At 38.9% G+C, this 18,621-nt stretch overlaps 1 protein-coding gene across 1 annotated transcript in view; it reads left to right on the top strand.

Annotated features, from left to right (window-relative positions):
* The window catches only part of NEO1 (neogenin 1), a 193,858-nt gene that overhangs the window by 66,189 nt on the left and 109,048 nt on the right, over positions 1-18,621 (top strand). The gene's annotated exons all lie outside the window — the stretch shown is intronic.

Raw genomic sequence — 18,621 nt, 5'->3', positions numbered from 1 at the left:
CATGTCTCTCCACTTTTATTATTTTTAACTCAACGTTTTTAATAGGTAAGGTAGATAGAAGATACAAAACGATATATAATGAAATATTACCTAGTGTCCTACCCCCTTTACAGAAGCAACCACTACTATTAATTTCTTTTGGGGGCGCCTGGGTGGCGCAGTCGGTTAAGCGTCCGACTTCAGCCAGGTCACGATCTCGCGGTCCGTGAGTTCGAGCCCCGCGTCGGGCTCTGTGCTGACTGCTCAGAGCCTGGAGCCTGTTTCCGATTCTGTGTCTCCCTCTCTCTCTGCCCCTCCCCCGTTCATGCTCTGTCTCTCTCTGTCCCAAAAATAAATAAACGTTGAAAAAAAAAAATTAAAAAAAAAAAATTTCTTTTGTATCCTTCCAGAGATATTCTGTGCCTATTCAAGCCAATATGTTAGTAGAAGTAGCATTAAATGTAACAAGCAGATCTAGCTTCTGTGGGGCCTGGAGTGAAAACTAAGGCCTTCTGGAAGAAAATGAGTATCAAATTAGGTGCAAAATGAGTATTTACGATGAGAAAAGAAACCACAACAGATACTTTTTTAAAAGAACTGATAAAAGTACAAACAAGGCAAAAATCCAGAAAAATAACACTTCTTTTTTACTGTCTTCTATACACTTACATAATATTTGTTTTGCCTGTATTTTATTTGGTTGTCTCCTCTTATAACAGTGATTTTTTTCAAGTCATTCTCTGTGAGAACAGAAAGTTCATTTGGTCTTTTTCCTCCAGTGTTTAGAATTTGGCCATGTGATAGGACTCTGCACCTTTGTGTCTCAGCTATTTAATTATTTTTGTAGCATGAATTAGTTTTTAATTTACCTTTTCTTGGTTGTATAAGAATATGAGTGACATTGAAAAGCTTGTTAATCATTTTTTTTTGTTAGCTTACAAAAATTTATTTCGCTTTTCAGTTTATTTGGTTTTTGTTTTTCTTTTTTAAATTATGTAAGTAACAGGGGTGCCTAGGTGGCTTAGTCGGTTAAGCATCCAACTTTGGCTCAGGTCATGGTCTCAAGGTTCATGAGTTTGAGTCCCACGTCGGGCTCTGTGCTGACAGCTCAGAGCCTGCAGCCTGCATTGGATTCTGTGTCTCCCTCTCTTTCTGCCCCTCCCCTACTTACACTCTCTCTCTCTCTCAAAAATAAATAAACATTAAAAAAAATTAAATTATATAAGTAGTATAATGTTATTAAAGGATCAAACTGTATCCACAAAGTAAATCTTCTGCATTTCTCCTTTCCCATTCCCACCCTGTTTCTCAGAGGTAACCTTTGCCATTAGTTTAGTATATATATACTTATGGATGTTTTTAGAAAGCATTTGTGTACATGTACATCTAGAAATATATTGGGGTTTTTTTTGTTAACAAATAGGATCATACCATCTGTGTTGCTCTGCAAATTGCTTTTTGACTTAAGCTTTAGTTTTTTCATGTTTGTACATATAAGACTGTATCAGTATATAAATTCTTGAAAGCAGTGCTTATCAAACTTTCAATGTGCATGCAAGTCACCTAAAGATCTTGTTAAAATGCCAATACTGATTCAGACAGAGGGTTTAGAGTAGGGTACAGAGGCTGTGTTTCTGTTTTTTTTTTAATTTTTAACATTTATTTATTTTTGAGACAGAGACAGAACATGAACGGGGGAGGGTCAGAGAGAGAGGGAGACACAGAATCCAAAGCAGGCTCTAAGCTCTGAGCTGTTGGCACAGAGCCCGACACGGGGCTTGAACTCACGGACCATGAAATCATGACCTGAGCCGAAGTCAGATGCTCAACTGACTGAGCCACCCCAGCGCCCCTGGAGGCTGTGTTTCTAATAAACTCCCAAATGATGCCAATGCTGATGTTCCTTATACTTTGAGTAGGAAGACTGTAGTATACTTTAACTAGATGTGCCATAGTTTAATTATCATCCACTTGATTACATTATTGTCCTGCCCCCCCCCCCAAATAGTACAGCAATGCACATTGAAATTTCTCCATGAGAGGGATTTTCTTGAATGTTCTAAATAGACAGTCATTGCCATGGTGTACTGGGGAGAGGGGAGTGGCAGGGAGAGATTTTTCCAACCCCACCCCTATATTTATATTTCTTTTCTTTTTCTTATTTCATTACATTATTAGAACTTCCAGGAGCGTGTTGAATAGTCTCATTGATAGTGATTCTCTGACAGGAGTATAAAGCTGATACAGCCATTGGTAATATGTATAAAGTCTTTAAATAGGAAAACACCATGACCTAGTTATTCCTTTTAGGAATCTAGTCTTTTGAAACTCTTTGACATGTGTGCAAAGATCTGTGTATAAGGATGTGTATTAAAGCATTACTGGTAAAATAAATTATGGTGTAGTCAGACTGTGGACCACTGTGCTGCTGTCAAAAAAGAGATGGTCATATAAACTGATAAGTGAGAGAAACCCAGGTTGCCAAAGAGTATTTATTGGCTGATCCATTCTATATTTTAAAGTGTCTGTGTGTGTGTGTGTGTGTGTGTGTGTGTGTGTGAGAGAGAGAGAGAGAGAGAGAGAGAGAGAGAGAGAGAGAGAGGGAGGCAGGCAGGCAGGTGTGTTTGGAATACATAGAAAAAAGTTTGGGAAGCTTACCCACCAAAAATAGTGTTTATCTCTGGGGAAGATATGATAATTGACAGGTAGTTTGGGGCTTGGTATAGAGAAGGATTTTTTGTTTTCTGTTCTCTGTTTCTTTCTTTCTTTTTTTTTTTTTTGTATTGTTTACTCTTTCTATATTGACTACTTATTCAGCTTCTAAAATTAGAAAATGAGGAAAGTAGAGAGAAGGAGAAAAGAAAACAAAGACACTCTCAGCAGATAGAACTAGCTGAAAGAATAGGGAGAAGGGGGGAACAGACAAATCCAAACCAGTAGTCAGTAAAATTTTCTTAAATAGTCTGTGAACCTAGAAAAAGTCAAATGGTTCAAAAACGTATATGGTGCAATAAAATAGCACCTCACACCAATTAGGATGGCTACTCTCAAAACAAAACAAAACAAAACAAAACAGAAAATAACAAGTGTAGGCCAGGATGTGGAGAAATTGATTGGAACTCTTCTCTACGATTAATGGGAATGTGTAGCCATTGTCAAGAACAGTATGGTGGTTCCTCAATAAATTAAAAATAGAATTACCATATGATCCATCAGTTCCACTTTTGGATATATATTCAAAAAGAATTGAAAGCACGGTCTCCTGGGTTAACTGTACATTCATGTTCGTAGCAGCGTTATTCAGAATAGCTAAAATGTTAGAAGCAACCCAGTTGTTGCAGATGAGTGGACAAGCAAAACATGATATGTACATACAATGGAATGTTATTCAGCCTTGTGAAGGAGGGAAGTTCTGACGCATGCTTTGTGACATGGATGCACGTTGACAGTATGCTAAGACAAAATATGATTCAATTCATGTGAAGTGCTTAGAGTAGTCAGAAGCAGAGAGACAGAAAGTAGAAGGGTGGTTGCCAGTGGCTGGTAGGAAGAGAAGGAAAGGGGTGTTACTGTTTAATGGGTATAGAGTTTCAGTTTTACAAGATGAAAAGAGTTCTGGAGATAGATTATGCCGATGGTTGCCCAGCAGTGTAAATGTACTTAATACCACTGAACTGTATACTTAAAAATGGTTTAGATTGGGGGCGCCTGGGTGGCTCAGTCGGTTGAGAGTCCGACTTCGGCTCAGGTCATGATCTCGCAGTTGACAAGTTCGAGCCCTGCATTGGGCTCTGTGCTGACAGCTCGGAGCCTGGAGCCTGCTTCGGATTCTGTGTCTCCCTCTCTCTCTGCCTCCCCCCCCACTCATGCTCTGTCTCTGTCTCAAAAATAAAGATAAACATTAAAAAAAATTTTTTTTAAACTTTAAAATGGTTTAGATTGTACATTTTCTGTAATGTGTATTTTACCACAGTTTTAAAAATCAAGGGGAAGAGTATATGGCAACAAGTCACTGTTCATCTTTCTTCATTTGCCAGTTTCCCAGTTATCCTCTTGAGAGGTAACCACTGGACCAATTTTTTATGTATTCTTCACTGCATCGGTAGTTAGTCATATCTCTCTCTATTTGAACTCCCATCTATATAACACTTATTAAGCATGTCTTTATCGTCATTCTCCTTCACAGCATCCTTTAAAATGTTTTTTTAACTCAGTAGTTGCTTATTGAATATTTGTTTGATGAGTGAGCAAATGAATGAATTCAATGGTTCCAGCAGGCACAAAAATTGGGGAGCTCTCTGTCTATATAAATTGTGATAATGTATGTAGTTATCTCCTTGAGTGACTGACCCCTAACACAGGGTTCTCACACTTTACCATGGTTGAGAGTAATTTCAGAGAGCTTGTTAAAATGTGGATTTTGTGGCCTCATCTTTTGCAGTTCTCAAGTATGTGGTAGTGTGAGGCCAACACTCAGTATTTTTCTCAGGCCCAATACAGAACTTTGTGTAACTCTTCAAATAGTCTGTGGATCTCACTTGGAGAAACCTTATCCTAAGTTATTTGTATGCTGCTACAAGGCTGAAAGCAGAGAATTGACAAATTGAGTACAGCTATTAAGGGAGCATTTCTATCTAATGTACTTATAGTGCCAAGCGAAAGTAATCAACCTTGAGGCCCTCGTACCTTTGTTGGGGTGTGGTACACAGCTGATGTTCATCATGGCAATATTGTGACACCATGCAAAGATTAAGTATGTCCCAGTCTTATGAAGGAAGGGGAGCTTATGTTTAGTAAAGATTTTTGAGAATTCTTAAAAAATAATTACTTGTAGAGCACAGTTTCTCAAGTTTAAGACATATAAGGACCGTAAGACCCAAAGTTTGAGTAACATTGCATTGGGATTGAATTCTGCCATTACAGAGCCAACTGGTAAACATGAATGTGAGTGCTGAAATAACATGCTTATTAAATTTTTACATTATCATAAACATTTAAAATTCATGCAGAAAATTCACAGATAGCAAAGAATAAATTTATGAATTCTTGTTGGAGAAACAATGGTATGAAACATTGAATCTGTGAAAAACTTGAGAATCCTTGAGAAAAATTCTTATCTGAGCATCTTCTGCTGATTAATGGAAGTTTTAGAATTCAAATAACCATTCATGCTGACAAATAGACATTGAGCATCTGTTTGGGTTTTCAATGGTAAATAGGGCAGTGATAGCCAAGATAGCCAATGGTAAATAGGTCTGCTGGGTTTTCAATGGTAAATAGGGCAGTGATAGCCAAGAATTGGGGGAGAAGTAGATCAGGAAATGTTTTTAGTTAAGATCCTAAGGACAACTGAGTACCTGTTAGATAACTTGAGGGGGGAGAATTAAGGAAATGTGATGAAGCTGGAGGCGTGGGGAAGGAAGGAGACAAAATTTCAAGGTCATATGGCAACTTTGTCACAATGTTGCTCCATAGTTATAATTTCCTCCTGGAGAGTAAGGAAAACCTATTCACTTTCTTTGGAAGGAGAGGCTTTCTTGAGAAATGTTGGAGAGCTCTAATGTATTTTTGCTTTGTTAGTTGAGACAGTACTTAAAGCAGACTTGTTGATTAGATTGCCAAATGACATCCTCAAGGAATTTAAGCCTGTTAAAATGCTTGGGTTTTATTTGTTGGGGGGTTTTTTTGTTGTTTTTTTTAAGGACTTACATGTAATTTTGTGAATAATTGAAAAGAAGCTTAAGAACAGCAAGTGTGCAGTTTAAGTAAAATGGACAGAATTGATTTATTTCTCTACTTAAAGAGCTTTTTAGGAATTCCAATGCTTAAACCTTTAAAATGCAACAATAGAAATTCCAACAATTCAGAGGTAATGTAAATGAAAACTGTTATAATCTTCCAAATAAGAGCATAATAAAGTAACCTTGAAACATTGCTGTTGGCCCTACATTGTTTTCTGTTTGAATTGAGTGGTAATTTCCAACGTTGCAAAACAGCGATGGAATTAAGTGATGTTTCCAGCAAAAGAATTTTGCAAGTATAATATGTTTTAGTATTAAATTCTACTTGTGCATTTAGCAATTAAAATTATTCTTGTAATGATGATGGCATTAGAAGTGATAGGGAGCTGTCAAAGAGAATTTGAAGCTTAATTATCTCTTTGGTAACAAAATGCATAATCTTCCATTACGACGCTTATTTTCTTATGGTAATTGACTCATTTGCTCTCTGGTTATCAATTTAACTTCCCAACCACAAACATCTGCTCTTACATTGTGTTTAATTGGTGTGAATACTATCTACAGAGAAGTTAAAATCCAGAGCACATTTTAAAGGCTATATTTTGTAATTCATGAAAGGGAAAAAGTAAATGATGAATTGAACATTGTGATAATTTTTTTCTAATAGTCTTTGAATGTCTGTTTACTAAAAATGCATGCTAAAATCATATTAATTGGGATTTTTTGAAGAGGATTTTGCTGTGTTTTCCAGAATTACTTACTCTGCCTTATGGGGAGTCTCAGTCCTTGAGACTCAAGAAATACATCATTTCCTCAGAAACATGATACCCTAGTAGTTAAGATTGCAGGCTTTAAAGGTAGACAAAGATTGTTCAGTGTGTTACTGATGAGGTTTTGGGGTGACGATGGGGTGGTCCAGAGCTGACGGCCAAGAATTCTTGAAGATGTCTTTGATGCAAAAAGGTGATTTTATTAAAGCACCGGGACAGGACCTGTGGGCAGAAGGAGCTGCACTGTGGTTGTGAAGAATGGCTGGTTTTATACTGTGGAGTTGGGGAGGTAAAGGCATCTGGGAGGCCTCCAGAGGGACTTTGACATGCTAAAGAGGACTCTTAAAATTGAGGCATTGCTATTATCAAGCTGGTTGTTTCCCCCCTAGTAAGGCATTAACATTGTGACAGCAGAGGATTCCTGGAGAAATGTTATACTCTGTATTTGCCTCAAGTATTTGTCAATGGGCTGCAGGTTATAAGGGAATTTAATTTTACCTGCTATTTCCTTCTTGCCTGTGTTCCCTACATCACTATGGAAGGGTGATGTTAGAGTTCCAGGAAACTGAGTCTACAGTTTCTGGAGATCAGGTTATTGATAAGATTGCCTTTTTCTTGTAATTTACTAAGATATTTGCAAACTGATGGAGACTCCTGTATGACTGTGATCTCTATCAGTTGGCCATTTGTTTTGTTTCCTTTCCTTTGTTCTTGGGCAACAAGGAGTGCCTGAGGAGTATCACATGTATCCCACCGTGGGGTAAGGGGGTGGTCTGCTAGCTTGTACTTTGTCCTTAGCCACTTCCTCGTTACTATTTAGTCTAAAGAAGAGGGTGGGGACAAATTGTGTGTGTTTGCTTATAAGTTTTAAAATGGGAGGCTAAACCTTAAAAAAATTTTTTTAATGGGTACCTATAGGGGAGAGAGAGAACAGGGGGAGAAAGCAGGGGTAGAAGCAAGACTTGTTTGAGTATACCTTCCTTTTGTAGATTTTACGAAGTAATTTCAGAAAGGGGAAAGTAGAATGAAACAAATGACTCCAAATGTGTATCTAGTTGGTAGTGTAGCCACACAGAAAGTTACAATTCCAAGTAAAAGTTATTACAGGGGTGCCTGGGTGGCTCAGTTTAGGTCATGACCTCACAGGTTTGTGGGATTGAGCCCCAAGTGGAGTTCTACACTGGCAGCATGGAGACCACTTGGGATTCATTCTCTCTCTTTCTCTCAAATAAAGATTTAAAAAAAAGAAAGTTATTATTACAAATAAATGTAAAATGCCAATTGGACCATATATATCTAATGGGATATATGCTGAGGACAAAAAAGACTACAAAAATCTTGAGCTGCTTTCTGGTATTATATTGTTGGTGGAAACATTGGTATCATTATTCTGAGCCTACTGAGTGTAAGATAAAACATATGAGTTGGTGTCAGTGAGAATGGATTTTTAGTATGAGAGAAAAGAAATACAGATGTGAAATTATTATGATCTAGTTAAAACCTATGGTTTTGAATTTAATTGGAGAACAGAATGAAATCATGATCAATTTTATATTTAAAAAGTATATAATTGCTAGTTTTGTCCACAAATAGGGCCTAAAACTGTGACCAGAAAATACCAAAGACCACTAGGATCATGTCAAAAAGGACTCAGGAACTTTCAGTGGACTCAGGCTTCCAGTAGTTAGAAAGGGGGATAGTTTGTGAATCAAAAGAATAATAACTTGCATGGATTGAAACAAATCAAATTTATTTTAATCCATGAAATCATAAGAGTACTTTTTAAAAAACCCTTCAGTGATTCCCTTCAGTTGGGAGAATATTAGAGAGCCAGACCATTATTTTGAAAAATTGATAAGGGAAGAAATCAAACATTTATCCTGCTCTTTCTTTGAGAGGTATATTTAAGGATAACCAAATAATTGATGAGGGGATTTTTTTTTATAGAAGGAATGACAGAATAAGAATATTATTATTTCACAGTATATAAGACTGCTAACATCACAAAAAGAGATGGTCACACGTTATGAACTCTCCTGACGGAAGGACCGTGGCACTACTTACGAAATAGACTTGAAAAAATAAGAAGGAGCCTAACTCCAGTCAAGAATCTACATTTAACTGCTAAATGCAGGACGAATGTGTTTAAATACCACCATGGCATGAGGTCAGCAAAAGACAGACTGCAAGAAACTTTATAGAGCAGATGATTTCTACAGCAAATTAATTGCAAACAAAGATAGGAGATAAAGAGGAAACATGTAGGTTAAAAGAAATGTAAGCAACAGATTAATACCAATGAATGTACCTTGTTTGTCCAATTCAAATAAATCATTTTTTTAAATATAGGCCAGTTAGTAAAATTAACTAATTGATGGCTAATTGATGATATTGAGAAATTATTGTAGATACCAACCTGATGATGGTATTATAATTTTGTTTAGAAATGGGAATTCTTGTTTTATAGAGGAATTTACTTAAATACTTATATATAATAAAGTGATACCCGGGATTTGCTTTCAGAGTAACCTGGGGAAAGACATGGGGTAGAGTTAGGATATAGATGATGAAATACACTGGCCATGAGTTGATAATTGTGGAAGCTATATGACAGTACATGGGGTTTATTATTACTTTCTCTAAAGTAAAAAGTTAGAACATAGGGTTTAAAGTCAGTCTGCTTAGGTTCAAAATCCAGATCTGTCACTGACTAAGCCTTGTGACCTGATGGAGCTACTTACCCTCTCGGTGTGTTAGTATCCTTGTCTATATAATGGACCTAAATAGTAGGGTTGTTGTGAGAAATAATGATAAGAAGTGGAAAGTACTTGTGAATGTTAGCTATTATCATACATCAGATATATAAACCAAAATCATGATGTTGCAGTTGGTTAGAGACCTTGGTGTATTTAGGAATAGTCCAGTTGAGTTGCTTATTTAGTATAGGAGCAGAATGAAACCCATGGCCAACAAAATGTCTACTGGTAAAACCAGAACTCATGTGTAAATCTCTTGACTTCAGTCATTGCAGTGTCTTTACAGTAAATCATTATTGAATAATATTCAAATAAGCTTAAACATCTGATCTTAAATAGGGAACACTCAGGATTGAAAATACATTATTTTTTCCTGCATCTAAAATTTATTGCACTAAAATGAAAACTCTGGGTTGTTCTTCTTTGTATGTTTTCTTTGAGAAAGAGCAGATAAACTTGACCAAAGGTGAGTCTAAATTCATCTGGAATTCAAAACAAAACAAAACAAAAAACTAACAATATGAGGAAAGTTTTGAGGAAATAAATATTTTAAAATATTGTGTAGTTACAGTCATTAAGTTTTTGGTTCTAGTGCAGGAATAGACAGATCAGGGAAACCACATAGTATCCAGAAATAGCTGCCCCTGAAGAATACATAGGATTTTAATATTAAAACGATTTTGGGGTGCCTAGGTGGCTTAGTCAGTTGAGTGTCAAACTCTTGATTTCAGCTTCGGTCATGATCTCAGGGTTGTGAGATTGAGCCCCACATTGGGCTCTGTGCTGCCAGCATGGAGCCTGCTTCGGATTCTCTCTCCCTTTATCTCTACCCCTCCCCTGCTCGTTCTCTCTCTCTCTCTCTCTCTCTCTCTTTCTCTATCTCAAAACAAAAATTTTTTTTAAACTTTTTTTTAACATTTATTTATTTTTGAGACAGAGAGAGAGCATGAACGGGGGAGGGTCAGAGAGAGAGGGAGACACAGAATCTGAAACAGGCTCCAGGCTCTGAGCAGTCAGCAGAGCCCGTCGCGGGGCTCGAACCCACGGACAGTGAGATCGTGACCTGAGCCGAAGTCGGACGCTTAACCGACTGAGCCACCCAGGTGCCCCAAAACAAATTTTTTTTTAATTTTTTTTTTCCAACTTTTTTTTCTTTTATATATATGAAATTTATTGTCGAATTGGTTTCCATACAACACCAAGTGCTCATCCCAAAATGTGCCCTCCTCAATACCCATCACCCACCCTCCCCTCCCTCCCACCCCCCATCAACCCTCAGTTTGTTCTCAGTTTTTAACAGTCTCTTATGCTTTGGCTCTCTCCCACTCTAACGTCCTTTTTTTTTTTTTTTCCCTTCCCCTCCCCCATGGGTTCCTGTTAAGTTTCTCAGGATCCACATAAGAGTGAAACCATATGGTATCTGTCTTTCTCTGTATGGCTTATTTCACTTAGCATCACACTCTCCAGTTCCATCCACGTTGCTACAAAAGGCCATATTTCATTTTTTCTCATTGCCACGTAGTATTCCATTGTGTATATAAACCACAATTTCTTAATCCATTCATCAGTTGATGGACATTTAGGCTCTTTCCATAATTTGGCTATTGTTGAGAGTGCTGCTATGAACATTGGGGTACAAGTGCCCCTATGCATCAGTACTCCTGTATCCCTTGGGTAAATTCCTAGCAGTGCTATTGCTGTGTCATAGGGTAGGTCTATTTTTAATTTTCTGAGGAACCTCCACACTGCTTTCCAGAGCGGCTGCACCAATTTGCATTCCCACCAACAGTGCAAGAGGGTTCCCATTTCTCCACATCCTCTCCAGCATCTAGAGTCTCCTGATTTGTTCATTTTGGCCACTCTGACTGGCGTGAGGTGATACCTGAGTGTGGTTTTGATTTGTATTTCCCTGATAAGGAGTGACGCTGAACATCTTTTCATGTGCCTGTTGGCCATCTGGATGTCTTCTTTAGAGAAGTGTCTATTCATGTTTTCTGCCCATTTCTTCACTGGGTTATTTGTTTTTCGGGTGTGGAGTTTGGTGAGCTCTTTATAGATTTTAGATACTAGCCCTTTGTCCGATATGTCATTTGCAAATATCTTTTCCCATTCCGTTGGTTGCCTTTTAGTTTTGTTGGTTGTTTCCTTTGCTGTGCAGAAGCTTTTTATCTTCATAAGGTCCCAGTAATTCACTTTTGCTTTTAATTCCCTTGCCTTTGGGGATGTGTCGAGTAAGAGATTGCTACGGCTGAGGTCAGAGAGGTCTTTTCCTGCTTTCTCCTCTAAGGTTTTGATGGTTTCCTGTCTCACATTTAGGTCCTTTATCCATTTTGAGTTTATTTTTGGAAATGGTGTGAGAAAGTGGTCTAGTTTCAACCTTCTGCATGTTGCTGTCCAGTTCTCCCAGCACCATTTGTTAAAGAGGCTGTCTTTTTTCCATTGGATGTTCTTTCCTGCTTTGTCAAAGATGAGTTGGCCATACGTTTGTGGGTCTAGTTCTGGGGTTTCTATTCTATTCCATTGGTCTGTGTGTCTGTTTTTGTGCCAATACCATGCTGTCTTGATGATTACAGCTTTGTAGTAGAGGCTAAAGTCTGGGATTGTGATGCCTCCTGCTTTGGTCTTCTTCTTCAAAATTCCTTTGGCTATTCGGGGCCTTTTGTGATTCCATATGAATTTTAGGATTGCTTGTTCTAGTTTTGAGAAGAATGTTGGTGCAATTTTGATTGGGATTGCATTGAATGTGTAGATAGCTTTGGGTAGTATTGACATTTTGACAATATTTATTTTTCCAATCCATGAGCAGGGAATGTCTTTCCATTTCTTTAAATCTTCTTCAATTACCTTCATAAGCTTTCTATAGTTTTCAGCATACAGATCCTTTACATCTTTGGTTAGATTTATTCCTAGGTATTTTATGCTTCTTGGTGCAATTGTGAATGGGATCAGTTTCTTTATTTGTCTTTCTGTTGCTTCATTGTTAGTGTATAAGAATGCAACTGATTTCTGTACATTGATTTTGTATCCTGCAACTTTGCTGAATTCATGTATCAGTTCTAGCAGACTTTTGGTGGAGTCTATCGGATTTTCCATGTATAATATCATGTCATCTGCAAAAAGCGAAAGCTTGACTTCATCTTTGCCAATTTTGATGCCTTTGATTTCCTTTTGTTGTCTGATTGCTGATGCTAGAACTTCCAGCACTATGTTAAACAACAGCGGTGAGAGTGGGCATCCCTGTCGTGTTCCTGATCTCAGGGAAAAAGCTCTTAGTTTTTCCCCGTTGAGGATGATGTTAGCTGTGGGCTTTTCATAAATGGCTTTTATGATCTTTAAGTATGTTCCTTCTATCCCGACTTTCTCAAGGGTTTTTATTAAGAAAGGGTGCTGGATTTTGTCAAAGGCCTTTTCTGCATCGATTGACAGGATCATATGGTTCTTCTCTTTTTTTTTGTTAATGTGATGTATCACGTTGATTGATTTGCGAATGTTGAACCAGCCCTGCATCCCAGGAATGAATCCCACTTGATCATGGTGAATAATTCTTTTTATATGCTGTTGAATTCGATTTGCTAGTATCTTATTGAGAATTTTTGCATCCATATTCATCAGGGATATTGGCCTGTAGTTCTCTTTTTTTACTGGGTCTCTGTCTGGTTTAGGAATCAAAGTAATACTGGCTTCATAGAATGAGTCTGGAAGTTTTCCTTCCCTTTCTATTTCTTGGAATAGCTTGAGAAGGATAGGTATTATCTCTGCTTTAAACGTCTGGTAGAACTCCCCTGGGAAGCCATCTGGTCCTGGACTCTTATTTGTTGGGAGATTTTTGATAACCGATTCAATTTCTTCGCTGGTTATGGGTCTGTTCAAGCTTTCTCTTTCCTCCTGATTGAGTTTTGGAAGAGTGTGGGTGTTCAGGAATTTGTCCATTTCTTCCAGGTTGTCCAATTTGTTGGCATATAATTTTTCATAGTATTCCCTGATAATTGTTTGTATCTCTGAGGGATTGGTTGTAATAATTCCATTTTCATTCATGATTTTATCTATTTGGGTCATCTCCCTTTTCTTTTTGAGAAGCCTGGCTAGCGGTTTGTCAATTTTGTTTATTTTTTCAAAAAACCAACTCTTGGTTTCGTTGATCTGCTCTACAGTTTTTTTAGATTCTATATTGTTTATTTCTGCTCTGATCTTTATTATTTCTCTTCTTCTGCTGGGTTTGGGGTGTCTTTGCTGTTCTGCTTCTATTTCCTTTAGGTGTGCTGTTAGATTTTGTATTTGGGATTTTTCTTGTTTCTTGAGATAGGCCTGGATTGCAATGTATTTTCCTCTCAGGACTGCCTTCGCTGCGTCCCAAAGCGTTTGGATTGTTGTATTTTCATTTTCGTTTGTTTCCATATATTTTTAAATTTCTTCTCTAATTGCCTGGTTGACCCACTCATTCGTTAGTAGGGTGTTCTTTAACCTCCATGCTTTTGGAGGTTTTCCAGACTTTTTCCTGTGGTTGATTTCAAGCTTCATAGCATTGTGGTCTGAAAGTATGCATGGTATAATTTCAATTCTTGTAAACTTATGAAGGGCTGTTTTGTGACCCAGTATATGATCTATCTTGGAGAATGTTCCATGTGCACTCGAGAAGAAAGTATATTCTGTTGCTTTGGGATGCAGAGTTCTAAATATATCTGTCAAGTCCATCTGATCCAATGTCTCATTCAGGGCCCTTGTTTCTTTATTGACCATGTGTCTAGATGATCTATCCATTTCTGTAAGAGGGGTGTTAAAGTCCCCTGCAATTACCACATTCTTATCAATAAGGTTGCTTATGTTTATGAGTAATTGTTTTATATATTTGGGGGCTCCTGTATTCGGCGCATAGACATTTATAATTGTTAGCTCTTCCTGATGGATAGACCCTGTAACTATTATATAATGTCCTTCTTCATCTCTTGTTACAGCCTTTAATTTAAAGTCTAGTTTGTCTGATATAAGTATGGCTACTCCAGCTTTCTTTTGGCTTCCAGTAGCATGATAAATAGTTCTCCATCCCCTCACTCTGAATCTAAAGGTGTCCTCAGGTCTAAAATGAGTCTCTTGTAGACAGCAAATAGATGGGTCTTGTTTTTTTATCCATTCTGATACCCTATGTCTTTTGGTTGGCGCATTTAATCCATTTACATTCAGTGTTATTATAGAAAGATACGGGTTTAGAGTCATTGTGATGTCTGTATGTTTTATGCTTGTAGTGATGTCTCTGGTACTTTGTCTCACAGGGTCCCCCTTAGGATCTCTTGTAGGGCTGGTTTAGTGGTGACAAATTCCTTCAGTTTTTGTTTGTTTGGGAAGACCTTTATCTCTCCTTCTATTCTAAATGACAGACTTGCTGGATAAAGGATTCTCGGCTGCATATTTTTTCTGTCTAGCACACTGAAAATCTCGTGCCAAGTCTTTCTGGCCTGCCAAGTTTCAAAAGAGAGATCAGTCACGAGTCTTATAGGTCTCCCTTTATATGTGAGGGCACGTTTACCCCTTGCTGCTTTCAGAATTTTCTCTTTATCCTTGTATTTTGCCAGTTTCACTATGATATGTCGTGCAGAAGATCGATTCAAGTTACGTCTGAAGGGAGTTCTCTGTGCCTCTTGGATTTCAATACCTTTTTCCTTCCCCAGTTCAGGGAAGTTCTCAGCTATTATTTCTTCAAGTACCCCTTCAGCACCTTTCCCTCTCTCTTCCTCCTCTGGGATACCAATTATGCGTATATTATTTCTTTTTAGTGTATCACTTAGTTCTCTAATTTTCCTCTCATACTCCTGGATTTTTTTATCTCTCTTTTTCTCAGCTTCCTCTTTTTCCATAACTTTATCTTCTAGTTCACCTATTCTCTCCTCTGCCTCTTCCATCCGAGCCGTGGTGGTTTCCATTTTGTTTTGCATTTCATTTAAAGCGTTTTTCAGCTCCTCGTGACTGTTCCTTAGTCCCTTGATCTCTGTAGCAAGAGATTCTCTGCTGTCCTGTATACTGTTTTCAAGCCCAGCGATTAATTTTATGACTATTATTCTAAATTCACTTTCTGTTATATTATTTAAATCCTTTTTGATCAGCTCATTAGCTGTTGTTATTTCCTGGAGATTCTTCTGAGGGGAATTCTTCCGCTTGGTCATTTTGGATAGTCCCTGGTGTGGTGAGGGCCTGCAGGGCACTTCCCCTGTGCTGTGGTGTATAACTGGAGTTGGTGGGCGGGGCCACAGTCTGACCTGATGTCTGCCCCCAGCCCACCGCTGGGATCACAGTCAGACTGGTGTGTGCCTTCTCTTCCCCTCTCCTAGGGGCGGGATTCACTGTGGGGTGGTGTGGCCCGTCTGGGCTACTTGCACACTGCCAGGCTTGTGATGCTGGGGATCTGGCGTATTAGCTGGGGTGGGTAGGCAAGGTGCACGGCGGCAGGGGGGCAGGCTTAGCTCGCTTCTCCTTAGGTGATCCACTTCAGGAGGGGCCCTGTGGCAGCGGGAGGGAGTCAGATCCGCTGCCGGAGGTTTGGCTCCGCAGAAGCAGAGTTGGGTGTTTGCTCGGAGCGAGCAATTTCCCTGGCAGGAACCGGTTCCCTTTGGGATTTTGGCTGGGGGATGGGTGGGGGAGATGGCGCTGGCGAGCGCCTTTGTTCCCCACCAAACTGAGCTCTGTCGTACGGGGGCTCAGCAGCTCTCCCTCCCTTTGTCCTCCAGCCTTCCCGCTTTCTGAGCAGAGCTGTTAACTTATGACCTCCCAGACGCTAAGTCGCGCTTGCTGTCGGAACACAGTCCGTCAGGCCCCTCCGCTTTTGCAAGCCAGACTCAGGGACTCTGCTTGGCCGGCGAGCCGCCCCTCCGCCCCGGCTCCCTCCCGCCAGTCCGTGGAGCGCGTACCGCCTCGCCGCCCTTCCTACCCTCTTCCGTGGGCCTCTCGTCTGCGCTTGGGTCTGGCGACTCCGTTCTGCTAATCCTCTGGCGGTTTTCTGGGTTATTTAGGCAGGTGTAGGTGGAATCTAAGTGATCAGCAGAACGCGCGGTGAGCCCAGCGTCCTCCTACGCCGCCATCTTCCCTCAATCCTCCCTTTCCAACGTTTTTTATTTATTTTGGGGACAGAGAGAGACAGAGCATGAACAGGGGAGGGGCAGAGAGAGAGGGAGACACAGAATCAGAAACAGGCTCCAGGCTCTGAGCCATCAGCCCAGAGCCTGACGCGGGGCTCGAACTCACGGACTGCGAGATCGTGACCTGGCTGAAGCCGGACGCTTAACCGACTACGCCACCCAGGCGCCCCCAAATTTTTTTTTTTAAAGTTTGAAACCAAAAAACGATTTCAAATCATGTAATGTTATTGGGATTACTGAGGTTGCCATTTAGAAAAATGTAAAGCTGGATACTTGGTGATGTCCAGATTGTTTCCCAGACATACTAGAAGAAATTGCAAGTGAATATTTTTATAGTATGTAGGCAGGGAAAACCTTTGGAGCAAGAATAACAAACTATAGATGCCAAAAAAGGGAGAACTGATAAATTTTACCACATACAAATTGAAAATTTTGGTAGAACAACAGGTGCCTTAAGTTAAAAGACAAAAGAAAAAGTTGGGAAGAAATATTGGCAGCGTGTATGAGACTTACATTAGTGTATTAGCCCGGGTCCAGTCAGGGGCCAAAAACCACACCAGGAATTTGAACAAAGAAATATTAATATAAAGAATTATTAACTAGTAAAAATGTTTTAACTACTAAAAAGGACAAAGGACTCTAAGGAATACTGAAGGAGCAGGTACTACCTCTAGAGCAAAAGGAGCGAACAACTTGGAAAAGGGCATCCCAGTCTAAGGTTGCAATTCAGACCTCAGAGAGGGTATAATTGCTGCCAGAGAACACAGCCATGGGCCAAGCTGGTCCACAGGAGATCTTCTAGATTCCACAGACCTGAGCTTGTGTGTGGAAAGTTACCTGCTGGGGTACCACGGGTCTAACTGATGATGAGCAGGAAGTTGCTTCTTAAGATCATGTGTTCTTTCCATCCTTGGCTCCTACCAGTTTCTGGGGTTCTACCTACTTGCTCCACTCTACTCTTACTCTTCATTAACCCTGGATTTGTTCCCAGGACCTGCCCCAGTCTAGCCCTATAGCCAGTGGAGTAGGCAAGAAAATGAAAAAAAAGACCAAAGCAGATTGGAAGAGAAGAAATAAAACTGTCTCTATTCACAGACAACATGATTGTTTATGTAGATAATCCCCCAATTGTCTATAAAAAGCTACTAGAACTAATGAGTGAGTTCAGCATGAGCATAGGATAAAAAGTTATATACGTAAATCATATTAGCAGTGAACAATTGGAAACTAAATAAAAAATTAAGTATGAAAAAAGTAGCACCAGAATCCTTAGGGAAATACCTAAAAAAAGTATGAACAAGATTTGTATACTGAAAACTAGGAAACAATGATGAGAGAAACCACAGAACTAAATAAATGGAGAGGTAAACCAAATTCAGGGAAAGGAAGACTCAGTATACTTAAGATGTCAAATTGCCGCAAATTTAACAATCCCAATCAAAATCCCAGCAGGCTAAGCACATTTTAGCTCAACCATTAAAAACAAAAACAAAAACAAACCTTGATGTTTTCATGGTTGCTCATTTGATAGAACTACCCTACAGTGGAACTTGCTGCTTTCTGATACAGGGAGGCTTATCATTTGAAATTTTGAAATAGGGATTAATGAAACCCCTTGTCAAGGATATTGTATAGGAAATTACAACGTTAGGTTGGAGGTTGACTAAATGATCTATTCTTATCCTTCTAATTCAGTCTTTCTCTGTTATTTGTAAGTCAGTGATTTACAACTTTAGGGCAGGGAGAGAGAGATACTGGAATGTTGAGACTTTTTCTGCCGAAGGTCCTGCCACTCTTTCTCCCACCTTTGAAATCTATATCATGCAATGAGGGATGTTACTAACGAGAGATGTTACATGAGTGAACTACTTAAGGCCTCTAATATGACATTTGTATTCCCTTTTTGGTTTTTTTTTTGGTGTTTGTTGTTGTTGTTGTTGTTACTTATTCAGCTGACTGACAGGAAAAATAATGTTAGTTTTCTCAGTTTTTTAAAAAATTTTGGTTATGGTTCTTCCGAAATGGTATAAACGTTAGGGAAGTAGTCTTTTAATACTCATTTTTAGACAGTTTAGAATATTCATATCAATTTCTTCAATATAGTCCACTTAATATATATTTATCAACAAGGAATCTCAGAAATTATCTTTATAATTATCCTTCCAGTTAATTGTACCAAAATACAATTCGTAAAGATATGTATGGAGTTCCAACAAATGTTTTGAATGTATGTTACATGCTTTTATAAAAC

Source organism: Lynx canadensis, chromosome B3 (genome assembly GCF_007474595.2).
Source record: "Lynx canadensis isolate LIC74 chromosome B3, mLynCan4.pri.v2, whole genome shotgun sequence".
Taxonomy (NCBI): Eukaryota; Metazoa; Chordata; class Mammalia; order Carnivora; family Felidae; genus Lynx; species Lynx canadensis.
Note: the sequence above shows the minus strand (reverse complement) of the source record. Positions and strands in the feature narration are given on the sequence as shown.